The following is a 13,088-nucleotide window of genomic DNA, read 5'->3' as shown; positions in this document are numbered from 1 at the left end:
GACATATTGTGTTTCCCATAACTCTCTGTGAAGTCATAGAGGTCTGATAACTTTCGCCGCCAACGTTTGCTTTTCTGCATCTTGATCATATTTTTTATCATCCTGGTTCTCACTTCTATAGATGCCTCCATTGACAGCTCAGCAAGCTTGACAAACTTCATCTCTGTCTCCTCTCTGTAAGGGAGATGACAACATCATTGTATAAGTATCTGATCAGTGTGTCTTACTAAAATAAGTTACTTTTGAAGAACTTCAAGAGTAAAATGTCACTACAATGAAACAATTGAAGACTTGACCAAAGCCTTTGCCTCTTTCTTGAGAACACTGCACGTCACCGCCTACACAACATTATCATCAATAAATGCACACGTGTATTAAGACAGTTGCACTATTAAGATTGTTATCTTTTGACTATTGTAATTACATAATTGAGGTAAGACTCTCTAGAAAGCATATTTAAAGTTGAAACAAGCTAACAGAACCTCACCTGTGTGCACAAGGTGGTTCTGCCAAAGGACATGAGGGTGGAGCTGGTGGAAGCTCGGAGTTTTGTATGTATAAGGGAGGAACGCAGTATGGAAGGGTTGTAGGACAAAAAATATGGATGGAAACCTAGAAACACAAGTAAAACATTGTAAGACATTTAAACATCACGAAATTGCTGTCTATTAAAATGGATATTTTACTATACCAACTACCACAGCTAAACCTAAGACTATAAATATTAATCTAACGAATTAATTAACATTCATTTCGAGAATAAATTTCCCCTTAACAGACTATTAATAGCACTGTTATCTTTACATGTTGCCTTAATATGAAGATTTCAATTGCACATACAAATTGATGTACTGATTAACTACTGTTCACCAGCGTGCCAAATGACAAACAGCCGTGTAAATCATTACCAGCCAACGGCTTCAAATAACAATAAAAGAACTCTAGTAACTGCTCGTTCGATGTGAATTTATGAAATTAAGACTTGATCAAGTGTTATATTTCCCATACAGCTCGATGAACTTGTAGATGTCCACTAACCTTTGCTGCCAACGTTTGCTTTTGTGCATCTGGATCATATCTTTTGTCATCATCACCCTCACTTCTAAACATGCCTCCATTGATGATTTAGTGAACTCAATGATCTTTATCTCTGTCTCCTCTCTGTAAGGGAGAACACAGCATCATTTTATAAGTGTTTGATCAGTTTGGCTAACTGAAAGATTAAAGCGTAAAATGTCACTACAACGAAACAATTGAAGACTGAAAGTTCTTATCTGATCTCTTTATACATGGCATGACCGGTCGCACAAATTAATTTGCGAACCAAAGCCTTTACCTCTTTATTGATATCATTCCCCGTCACAGCCTCCTAGAGGTCACATTATCATCAATAAAATCACACATGTATTAAGACGGTTGCACTATTAAGATTGTGATCTTTTGACTTTAGTAATAATAAAACCCTCTAGACTCTGTAGAAAGAATATTTAAAGCTGACACAATCTGACAGAGCCTCACCTGATGTGCACGGGCTGGTTCTGCTGAAGGACATGAGGGTGGAGCTGGTTCCTGGGCCACGACAGCTTGCTCCACCAGGGGAACAAACTGCTGAGTATCAGACATCACATCGCTAGTAGGTGCTTCAGCGGGTGATGGAGGAAGGCATTCTCCTGGGTTCTTTGTGTCCAGTTTTCTCCATAAAGGATGGAATGGTTGTAAAACAAATAATATGGATGGAAACCTAGAAACACATGTAAAATACTGTAAATATTTAAACATTTAAACAACAAGCAATTGCTGTCTATAAAAAGTTTATTTTACCAACGACCACAGCGAAACCTAATACTTTAAACAAAAAAAACTAATCTTTATGAATTAACATTCATTTCGTAAATAGAATACATTTGCCCAAACTGACTACTAAGACATATTGTGTCATGTTTCTAGAACCTCTCTGTGAACCTGTAGACGTGGATCAACTTTTGGTGCCGACGTTTACTCTTGTGCATCTGGATCATCTCTTTAATCATCGTCACCCTCATTTCTCTACGGGCCTCCTCTGAAGATTCCGCGAGCTTGATGAGCTTCCTCTCTGCCTCGTCTCTGCAAGGGAGGAAAAACATCTTTGTAAACCAACCCAGCTCTCTAATGATGTATATGATCAGGATGTCTTGCACACAAGAAGATTAAAGAATAAAATGTTACTGCAATAAAACAATTGATGACTCTGAAGTTTCTACCTGCAACATTTAGACAAGGACGGCCCGGAAAGACGAATTATCTGGTGAACCAAAGACTTTACTTTACTCTGAAGACCATTCTCCGTCACAGCCTCCTAGAGATTACAGTATCATCAGTAAAATCACACATGTATTAAGATGGTTGCACTTTAAAGACTTTTTTCTCAGAACCTCATCTGATGTGCACAGGCTGGTTCCACCATCTCGTCTGTAAATAAAAATGTCAGAATAGAGTGAAGGATCATCTTTGTTCATTTGAGATTCAGTGACAGGTGTGGTAAATATATGTTTAATAACAGTAAAACTTACTTTTCACTGACTAGCGAATCTAATGCACCACTGTACATGTAACTTAATACAGAAATGTGCATATACTAAGCATACAGATCATTACATGTTTTTAAACTAACGTTACGTTAATATGCAGCTTGCAAGCACGGCCAGGAACACAGTACATGTTCCCGTATCTCAGGGAACCGAGGTTACGTTAGTAACCGAGTACGTTCCCTATCGATACTTCACTCGTACTGTGTAGCAGGACGCTATGGGGAACCAGTATAATCCCGCCGTGCTACAAGTGGAACAAAAAACACCATTTACTGTAATCCTGTAGCCATTGCTCGAGGATAGGTATAAAGCAGGGAAACCCTGCAGAAGACGGAAAAGCCAAGCTAATAGGTGGCTTAATCCGGTAAATTGTACCAAAAATGTGCTAGGTGATGGTGTGGTTGAGGGCAACCACGGTCCGGAAGTAGGTCCGGACACCTCTGGTAGAATGGGCCCTTACTCCCGTGGGGCATTGAAGGCCCAATGAAGATAGCCTCAACTATCCATTTAGATAGTCTATGCTTCGTGACCGGGGACCCTCTGGTGCGGTCACCGAAGCAGACAAAAAGCTGTTCCAACCGCCTGAAGGTGGCGGAACACTCAATGTAAATTTTAAGCGCTCTGACTGGACAGAGCAGATTAAACTCCGGGTCCTGCTCAGAGGAGGAGAGCGCAGATAATGTCACTTCCTGTGCTCTAAACAGAGTCTACCCAGTAACACTACCCTAGAGTCATCTGGCCCAAATTCAAGACATGAGGGGCTCACAGAGAGAGCCTGCAGATCACCCACACGTTTTACCGATGCTAATGCTAGTGTAGTTGAGTAGGCTGGCGAGACCGTGGTTCGAGTCCGGTGAGTAACTGTGAATGAGTGCCAGCTGTGCGCACAGCGGGCTCTAATCACGTAGGAGAATATAAAAGGAACGAGCGACCGGACCGTCAAAGAGAGAGGACCGGGCCCGGACACATGTTATGTTTATATTTATGTTCTTGTGTTTTGTATTTATGTTTTGTTCGCCGGCGGTCGTCCGTGAAGGGCCGCCGGCTGTTATTATTTGCATTAAATCTTTGTTTAAATGTTTGCCGGTTCCCGACTCCTTCCTTCCATATCTTGAGACTTTTTACATTGGTGCCGAAACCCCGGAGGATGGAGAGACATGCTGTCGGAGAGTCCTCGCCACCGAGTGCTGGAGAGTTCGCCAGTGGCTGCCCGAAGCGGTGGCTCTGGGGAAACGGAAGTGGACAGTACGCCCACCGTCAAAGCTTCGGTGGAACAGCAACCATTGCTGCCGCGCCCCTGGGTCGAGTTGGGGTGGCTTTCGTCCAAGGAGCAGGGGACGGAAGTGCAGAGTGCGGCAACCGCCTGCCAGAGGCCAGAGCGTGCGTCCGTCCGCCCAAAGGGGAGTAGCAGGGGACGGGAACCCGCCCCGACTCCCTGATAAAGGAGGAGCCGCCGCCGGCCGCCAGGGGGCGGACGGTCGAGCTGTCCACCGAAGCCCCAGGGCCACCGCAAGGCACCGCGAAAGAGTACTCCGGCTGGTTGAGGAACGAGCTGAAGCATGTCAGGGAACCGGACTATAATTTTTTATTTTCCTCTCTCCCCTCTCTCTTTCCGGTCGCTCCGAGGGCTCCCGTCTCTGTTGTCTCGTATCGTCGCTGCATACCCCCCACCCCACACCCCCCGAGGGAGGGGGAGGGAGCTTGCACAGTCGCGGGGGTACCCCCGGCCTGTGAGGGGTGATGGGGGTATGTAGTAGAGTAGGCGGGGCGAGACCGTGGTTCGAGTCACGTAGGAGATAGGGAGCATATAAAAGGAACGCGCGACCGGACCGTCGAAGAGAGAGGACCGGCCCGAACTTATGTTAAGTATATATTTATGTTCTTGTGTTTTGTATTTATGTTTTGTTCGCCGGCGGCTTTTATCATTTCTGTTATAAAATGTTTAAATTTAATAACCCGCCTCCTTCCTTCCACATTCTATACTGAACCTATTACAGCTAGAAGCAGTGCGGTTTTAAGAGTTAGGGGACAGAGGTCCACGGCCTGCAGAGGCTCGAAGGAAGAACCCTTCAGAGCTCTCAACACAGTAGGTAGATCCCATATGGGAACGGTGAGAGGGCGAGGAGGGCGTAGCCGTCTGGAACCCCTCAAGAAACGAACAATCAAGTCATTCTTTCCCACTCCTTGGCCCGCTCTTTGCCGGATAGCGGCAGGGAAAAGGATACAGCACTGCTGAAACAAGCGGAATCGCTGAGCAGAGAGGTCCAAATCCGCTGCAAGGCTCTTTCGACGGCGAAGCTATCAGTCCGGGTAGCGAGGTAGAGGTCGTCGCGGAAGGAGAAGCGATCTAAGGACCCTACGGCAAGGTGTCTGCTTATATAGCCATTAGCCCCGCCCCTTTTGGCGGGCGCCATCGCCATAGGTCGTGCAGCTTCGCTGCCATTGGCGTAAAGTTTTACTTTACACGCACCAATGGCCGTGCAGTATTCATGCGTTATTTTAAAGCTTCAGTCATCAGAGAAAAAGGAGTTTTCCCCATAGCGTCCTGCTACGCAGTACGAGTGAAGTATCGATGTTCGAGGGAACTCGTATGTTATCAGAGCATGTTAACATGAGGATGGCCCAGGGGCCCGTTCTTCGTACGTCGCTTATTACATCCGAGATCAAATGACACATCCAAGATGATATCATCGTGCTAATCATGATCCGGCTAATTGGGTTCTTCGAACACACCTGCCGCTTATGATTAGTATCGCTGGATTGAGTTATCTGAGATAAATGCGCGTTCTTGCGCTTGTTTAAAAGGGGATATGTATCGATAGTAGAAACAATGATCAGCAACGCTGCTATTGGCTGCTCATCATGGCAAAAGAGCGCGCTCAGTTTTTCAACGCAGCAGAGCAAGAATTATTACTGGAAGGGTTTGCTATGCTTCCAGTAATAATTTGAAAAAATAATTAAAACGCCAGGAGAGAGGTCTGGCAAAAAGTAGCAGACAAATTAAATGCGTAAGTGTTCCATGTTATGGTTATATCACTTATTATTACAGTATATAGTCTTATTTTAATAATTTCATATTTCATATATATTTCAATTTTCGTAAATAATTTGTTGCTGCGTTAAATTATGTCTATAATCCAAATGGCTTGTACAGTCATTTCAACAAATAAATATTGAGTCAATTGCTTTGACTTGTGAAGGTGAAAGCTGTATAACTAATGTCATTTTTTTTGCAATTTGATATTGATCATATTTTCTCCTAGTGTATTGTAATGCCATTGAGTTCTCCTCTTTTGTGTAGTTTTGCATAATACACCAACACTTTTATCTGTTCCCAGGAAAGTGGTGTCTGAAATATGTACAGTGAGTGGACATTTCTAACTTTACATCAAAAGGAAAGAAAGTGCAACACTTTGTAATACCCATTTTTCTTTTGCACAGGCCAGTGAAGAAACCCCCTCAGATGTTTGTCCTTTGGAGGAATTACTTGTAAGTGCACAAATAACTTTATGTAATTTATAGGTGTGGACACATTATTTCTGACTGCAATATGAGTTGCAGGAGGAAACGCCTACAGCACAGAGGTGGACAGTCTACTTTTCCTTTTTCTGTTGCATGAGGCTTGTTGAGTTTTTTATTTTTTTAATGGCACAGGGGGATATCCGTACCCTATATAAACGGAATCTTCAATATAAAATTGAGTATTTTGCTCTTAAAAAAAACAAAATTAAGGGAAGAAATTGAACTTGACACCTTAAAGAAGAAAAAACTGGCACTAGAGATTGAGTTGCCTCAAAATAATCTTCTCAGTAAGTGCTTAAACACTATTTTTCACAAAGAGTACTATTGCTGCCCTTGGATAACTATGTATATATATATATATCTTATTGCAGGCAAAAGATGACCATCACTGGCTTTTCTTGAGAAACAATAATTGAAATAAAACTCCATGAACTAAGCATGTTGTCTTCTATTATTCATTTAATGAAAGTTTATGTGTAAAAGAAAGAATTCATAAAATGGTGTTCCACAATTCTGTCCCGTGCAGCTCTGCCACTAGGTTGGTCCAAGTGCACTGGCTGGAGGTCATCATCAGGCTGCACCTCCACCACAGAGGTCCTCTCCTTTCTGATGGTGGCAATATTGTGGAAGATGGCACATGCAACAATAATGTCACAGGCCCTGTCAGGTGCATACCTCAGACCCTTAAAAAGACACTGAAATCTTCCTTTAGTTGGCCAAAGGTCATTTCAATGCGTGGCCTTGTCCTGGCTAGAGCTGCATTGTAACAGGTTTGTGGTCCAGGGTTTGGGTCGGGGAATGGCGTCATGAAGTACTGCCTGCCTGAAGGCATAGCCCCTGTCGCCAAACAGGATCCCATCGTAAGCACCTGGAAAAATGCAGTTTTGTTAGGCTCAGAATAAAATTATGTAATACAGTGAGTTTTAAATAATTTTTCCTTACCACGTTCAAATAATGTGCATAAATGTGACTCTCTGAAAATCCTGGAGTCACCCACAGAACCAGGCCATGTGGCTTCCACATTTGTGATGTGGAACATGGAGTCGCACACCATCTAAAATATTTGTAATCACTCAACTGCATACTTTTTGATTACATAACTTTTATTTATTTATTACTTATCTGGAATATGAATAATTGTTGTAGTAATTTACTTGCACATTTACACTGTGAAATCCCTTTCGGTTCAAAAAATCCCCTTCATTTGGGCCAGGTGGGGCCTTGATGGGGACCTGTGTGCAGTCTATGGCACCAATAACGTTAGGGGAGCCTGAGGAAGAAATACTGTAAGTCCTAGGCTACTTTTTGGCATGATCATGATTCCATGATCTTCATTAACAATTATAATGTACCTGCAGTTGCAAAAAAAATCTGCTTTACAGCCTGTGGTCTTAAGTGGCATGGAAATACCACAAAGCCCCCTAAAAACTGTTTGAGTGACAGATAAACTTTGCGAGTGGCACGACATACAGCACTTTTACCCAAGTTTTCTGCATCTCCAATAGTGTAAAGGAAAGTGCCACTCGCAAAGAATCGCAAAGCTATACAAACTGTTTGTGCAGTTGTTAAAGTCCGACTGCGACGAGTCCAACATTTAACGTGTGGCTCCAACAAGTTGATAATGTAGATACACCCTCCCGAGAAAAACGATATCTCTCAATCAGTAGATTATCGCGCTGCGCAAAAGGATCCTGTCGATATTGCAAAACGCGATTAATTCGAAAAGCTCTTCGAATTATTCTGGCACCTTCAGCAACGGATTCCTGACGTAAAAACGGACAAGACATGTCTGCGAAAGACTTCCCATATCACCTCCGCTTATAAAGCAGCAATCTAATCCTGTTTACATGAAGTAAGCCTGCTCGCGAGCAGGTTCAAGCTTACGGACCTGTTGCTATGACAGCAAGTCCAGGATGAGCTTCGAAGAACCAAACAATCCAAGATCATGCCAAATCGTCAACAATCAAATCCAGCTAACCGAGTTAGCGACGTACGAAGAACTGGCCCCAGGTCTGTGAGAATATTATTGACAAATTTGAAAAACTTCTATCAAATTTCACTGCTAAAGTCATGAAACCACTGCACTGTGTGATGATATAACAGTTCGCGAGCCATTTACTCAACTTACGTTTAAGAGAATATTTAATGCGCTGTTGAATGTGTGTGCATGCTTGAGGGAGATTTTATAATGTGAATAATATGGTGATCTTTAAAAGTAACGTTAATGAAAGGAGATTTATTTTCCGTGTTTTGATTGCAGCGTTGAGTATAACAACAACTGAGAGACAGCGCTGGGAGGTAATGGGCAATCAGAAGTTTATCAACAGAGCGCAGATAGGCCTACGATGTAAGTATGACTCGTTTCTCATATTGGATAAAAAGTCTTTGTAATGAGCCGAAAGAGATTCAACCTCTGCAGTTTACAGATGGCTCTTTTGATGTTGATAATATATTACGGTCTTTACTACGTCATTATTCTTATTTGCTGAATTAATTGATTATATATTTTTTACATAAAATACAGATGTCAATTTACATTTAATAAGGTTATTAACATACTGCCCTTATGAAGATAAGAAATGTCTCTTGAAATCACTTCCAATCTTGAAATTGTGTCCCTTAATAGAAAATTTTACCTCATTCCCAAATTACAGTGTGATGTTTGATGACACAAATGTTTCTTCTCTTGACCACTACTTCAAGTGTATTAAATAAATGAATTGAGAAATTGTCTAGGAACACTGTATAACATGAATATCTGTCTTCACTTCAGGTTCCAAAAGAGAGCCGGCAAAGGGTGAATAAATCGTTAAAAACGTTATATTGTCATATTGGGATTTCAGAGACCCAATTGGCCTATCTCTTCTAACAAAATCAATATATTCTATATTGGGTTCTGTTATAAATACTATTATAAAGTATTATGAACCATGAACGTTAATCATTATAAGAATGTCAAATGTGATGTGTTTTTGACCCAGAAAGTTTTAACAGTGAGGTTCCGCATGATGTTTTTTGGGGATTTGGGATATTAGTTGAAATTCTGAAAGAAATATTTTATTTCCTTTTCAAATATTTTAATATATTTCTCTGTCCTACTGCTTTATAATCACAATATTTAAACATGACCACCCATATATCAGCCCGATGTTGATGTGTGTTCTCATACCTCAAACAAAACCTTAGAGATTATTATTTATCTTGTCATTTTTTAGGATGATGAGTATTCTGTTGTCTCGCCAAAGGAGTTGACATTCACAAGGCTCAATGACAACATAAGGGATGGTTTCCTTCGACATGTGTAAACAATTTGGAGAAGTTCAAGAGTTGAACGTTTTGTACAATCCAAAGAATACAAACCATTTGGAAATAGCGAAGGTCATTTTTGAATCCGTAAAGGCAGCAAAACACATGGTGCAAAAGCTTCATAACACTTCTGTGATCGGAAATAACATTCATGTGGAGTTTGACCCCAAAGGTAAATACATTCATTTAATGCTTAAATTTCATCTTAATAGAGTTTTTTTTGCAAAAACAGATAACTCAAACTTCATATTTTTATCATGTAAGTTGTGTTTTTTAGTTATTACAGTACTTAATCAAAACAAACAGCAGATTGATATTACTTGCAATGCACAATAAAAGCCTGATTTTTAAAGATGTTTAAAAACGGTGTTATCTGCTTCTGCAAATGAACTCTTCAAATATAGTTGTATATTATATATATAATGTATTTGCATTCATTGCGTATTGTTGGAAATTTTGCATTGTTTCACAATATGGTATATCTATACTAATCTTTTATTGGTTGTAGGCTTAAAGCGAAAGCGATACTTCCAAATGCTTGTTAGTGGTTTATAAACCCCATTTACTCTCCCTGTTGGAGATGAAGCCTGGGGTCCCCAGTCACCATCCTCAATCATCAACTGCTGCACTGTAAGTACATCTATCAAAAAAATTGTTTTTGTAATTTGGTTGTTATTAAATGACTTTTGCTTAGATGAAAATAAAACGGCAGTTGAATCCTTGTGGTCAACTTTTTCTGGAAGCTGACTCATAGTTTCAGCTATTTAATAATCATAAAAATGCATCTGTACATTCCATATTTACACTGAGGTATCATAATGCCTCTTTTTTAAATAAATGAAATTAAAAGAAATAAAAAAGCAATTTGGATGCTCTTTACTAGTAAAACTTTGCTATAATGAGATGTAAATGTATTTCCTTACCCTCTCTATTTCATATTAAGGTTATAATCTTATACTATGGGTGTTAAAAGGGTTTTAATGCACGACGTGGAGGCCAAGGATCGCCTGACGTGAAGTGGATGTTGTCTCCGCGAAGTTCATGAAAAATCCTTTAACACACTACTAGCTGTGGATTATCTAGCTTGTTCCATGGTCTTCCATGTACCTTGTAAAAGGTTCCCAGGTACCTTGTAAAACAATCCAAGAGGTGGACCACAATCGTTGTGAAAACGATTTACAGCATGATCAGTTTTCTCGATCATATACCGTGAAAAAGTGCCTCTCATCTGAAACCACCCCGGGTAAATCAGACCCCACTCGTCCTGAGTCTCCCTCTCCAGACGTTAAGCCCAACCACCTTGATTATTGTATCCAAATGCTTCTTAGTGCTGGAAGTCCAGTTCTGTCATCTCTTAGCCAAGAGTGTTCAGACTAAGAAACTACAGCTGAAGACCACGACATAGAATCTGTCTTTCAACCACAGCTCTCTTCGAAAGCCTCCAGCTCCTCAAATCCTGAGCCGGGTGATTTCTTAAACTGTGACAAGAATAATGCCGTTAATGTTGGCTCACATTCAACAGACAGTTTTCCTGAATCTGGCATTGAAGATGTGAGTCCAACTCCACTTCTTAACCTGGCAGACGAGGAACATGAACATCAGTTAGACCTGAGGTACTCCAGCAGCATCACTGTAAGTCCAGATGGCATCTACTTATAAAAGACTACAAGTTGATGATAGTTTATGAAACATACAGTCAACTCCAAATTGATGGCTACTTTCAGTTGTTTTACGCTTTTATTTAGTGTGTGTAGTTCAGGGACAATAGTTTTTCTCAAATTGTGAAAACAGTTAAATGCACCTGAAATAAACTCTCAGGGCAACACTGGACATGATGTTTATGTGTTTACAGTATGTCCTCATACAGTGAGACACATACAAATCAATGACACGTTAAACTGTGCCACACATTCGATCATAGGGCTCAATATATAGGCTATATGAACTCAATGTACTCAGGAAACGAGTTTCAATCGCAAAACAGACTAAAACTAAGTAAATTAGCGTTGCGCCATCGATTAACGTCACACACAAACAAGCACAAGGCAAAAACACACTTCACACAAACAAGCCGCTCTGTCTAATGCACCTGTAAAACAGTATCGCACGTGTGATACCTCGCAGCACGGCAAGAGTGATTCGAAAGCATATTGTGGTGTTTCAATGTCATAAACCAATGGTTCTGTGGCTGTGCAGCACTGAATGATGTCGAACACATCTCTTGTTTTAGATGACATAAAAAATCATGATTCTCGCTTTTCTGTTGAAAAGAGGATTGAAGACGCCTTCAAGATCGACCGTGATTTAAGATCCTAAGATCTCCCTCCACTAAAGTAGAGCATCAAGTAAACAGTCACTTTTGCAGCTTGAGTTGTTAAATGCAGAAGAAAATTTAATTTATTTAGATAATATTCGGAAATGCATATGCGTAAACGTGACACGATTGCTGAGGTTTTTTTCCTGAAGGGAGGGGTTCAAGCAGACCAATCACGGCGCTTGCGGTTTGCTTCGCATTGATGCTTATGGATAGGAGAGCTTCAGGCTACGTCATAGTGTATGCGGCTCTGCGTAGGCTACGGCGTAGGCCCGACGCAGAAGTATAAATCAGCCTTTAGCAACAGCCTGCTAAAACGGTTCTGATGGACAACTTTAAAAGTGATTTTCTCAATATATAGATTTTTGCACCCTCAGATTCCAATGTTATATCTTGGCCAAATATCGTCATATCCTAATAAACCATACATCAATTGAAAACGTTTGTATTCAGCTGTATGATGATGATAAATCTCATCTTCAGAAAATGTACCCTTGTGGTCCAGGGTCACAAATTAACTTTTTATGGTTGACAATGCATAATTATGTATAGATACACAATGATTTAAACTGAAAATAATGACATTATAATCACATACAGAATTACAAAAAGCAGAATGTAATGAGCTAGAAGCGTCAGTCACCATTCGCTTTCATGGTACCATTTTTCATACAATGAAAATGAATGGTGACCGTGTCTGTCAGTCTCTGACATTCTGCTCTTTGTGTTTCCCAGATGACAATAAGTCATACAGTTTTGGAACATCATAAGATTGAAGAAATAATAACATCAATATTAAGATTTTTTTCATGAAATAAGAATATTGCTCTATAACTATGAAAACAACCTTATCACCTCCAGTATTCACATAAATATGGATGTCATTCATTCCTAGGTCAACCTAACCTCAAATGAAGAGACAACACTTCCGATGAACTGTCTACTATATCAGTGATCTGTAGCAACAGATGCTATGGGTCTTCAATTTCTTCTCAATGCTTATACCACCACCTACATTCTTTCCCTCCCTTTCTTCTAACATACCCTCAAACCTGTGTCTGTTGAATTTCAAGAAAATTAAACCTCATGAGTGACATCTAACAGCAATTTGAAAGACGGACAGCATGACAAGACACATAAAAACTGTGGTAAAATCGAGGTTATCACATGATTTTTTAAACTTTCCCTAAATACAAGTAAATATGAACTTGTTTTCTTTGCAGTATTTGGGATCTGAAAAAATACAGAGCATCTTTTTCTGTTATTTTGACCTGTTTCTCCAGTTCTCATTTTCTGCAAATGGAAACAATACTTTTATTTGACATTTGGGAGAAATATTGTTAGTAGGTCATGGAATCAAACGAAATGTTTATTTTTTC

At 40.4% G+C, this 13,088-nt stretch overlaps 1 long non-coding RNA gene across 1 annotated transcript; it reads right to left on the bottom strand.

Annotated features, from left to right (window-relative positions):
- Nucleotides 1–57: 57 nt before the first annotated feature.
- Nucleotides 58–2,011, bottom strand: LOC130439761 (uncharacterized). The gene is made up of 5 exons (XR_008909473.1): nt 1,963–2,011; nt 1,519–1,741; nt 1,039–1,161; nt 488–612; nt 58–174 (listed from the first exon to the last, which is right to left on the bottom strand). It is a non-coding gene; the product is annotated as an uncharacterized LOC130439761 (long non-coding RNA).
- Between the last annotated feature and the right edge of the window lie 11,077 nt (nt 2,012–13,088).

Source organism: Triplophysa dalaica, chromosome 18, assembly GCF_015846415.1.
Source record: "Triplophysa dalaica isolate WHDGS20190420 chromosome 18, ASM1584641v1, whole genome shotgun sequence".
NCBI classification, from domain to species: Eukaryota; Metazoa; Chordata; class Actinopteri; order Cypriniformes; family Nemacheilidae; genus Triplophysa; species Triplophysa dalaica.
The sequence above is the reverse complement of the archived record's forward strand: the minus strand, read 5'-3'. Positions and strand labels throughout refer to the sequence as shown.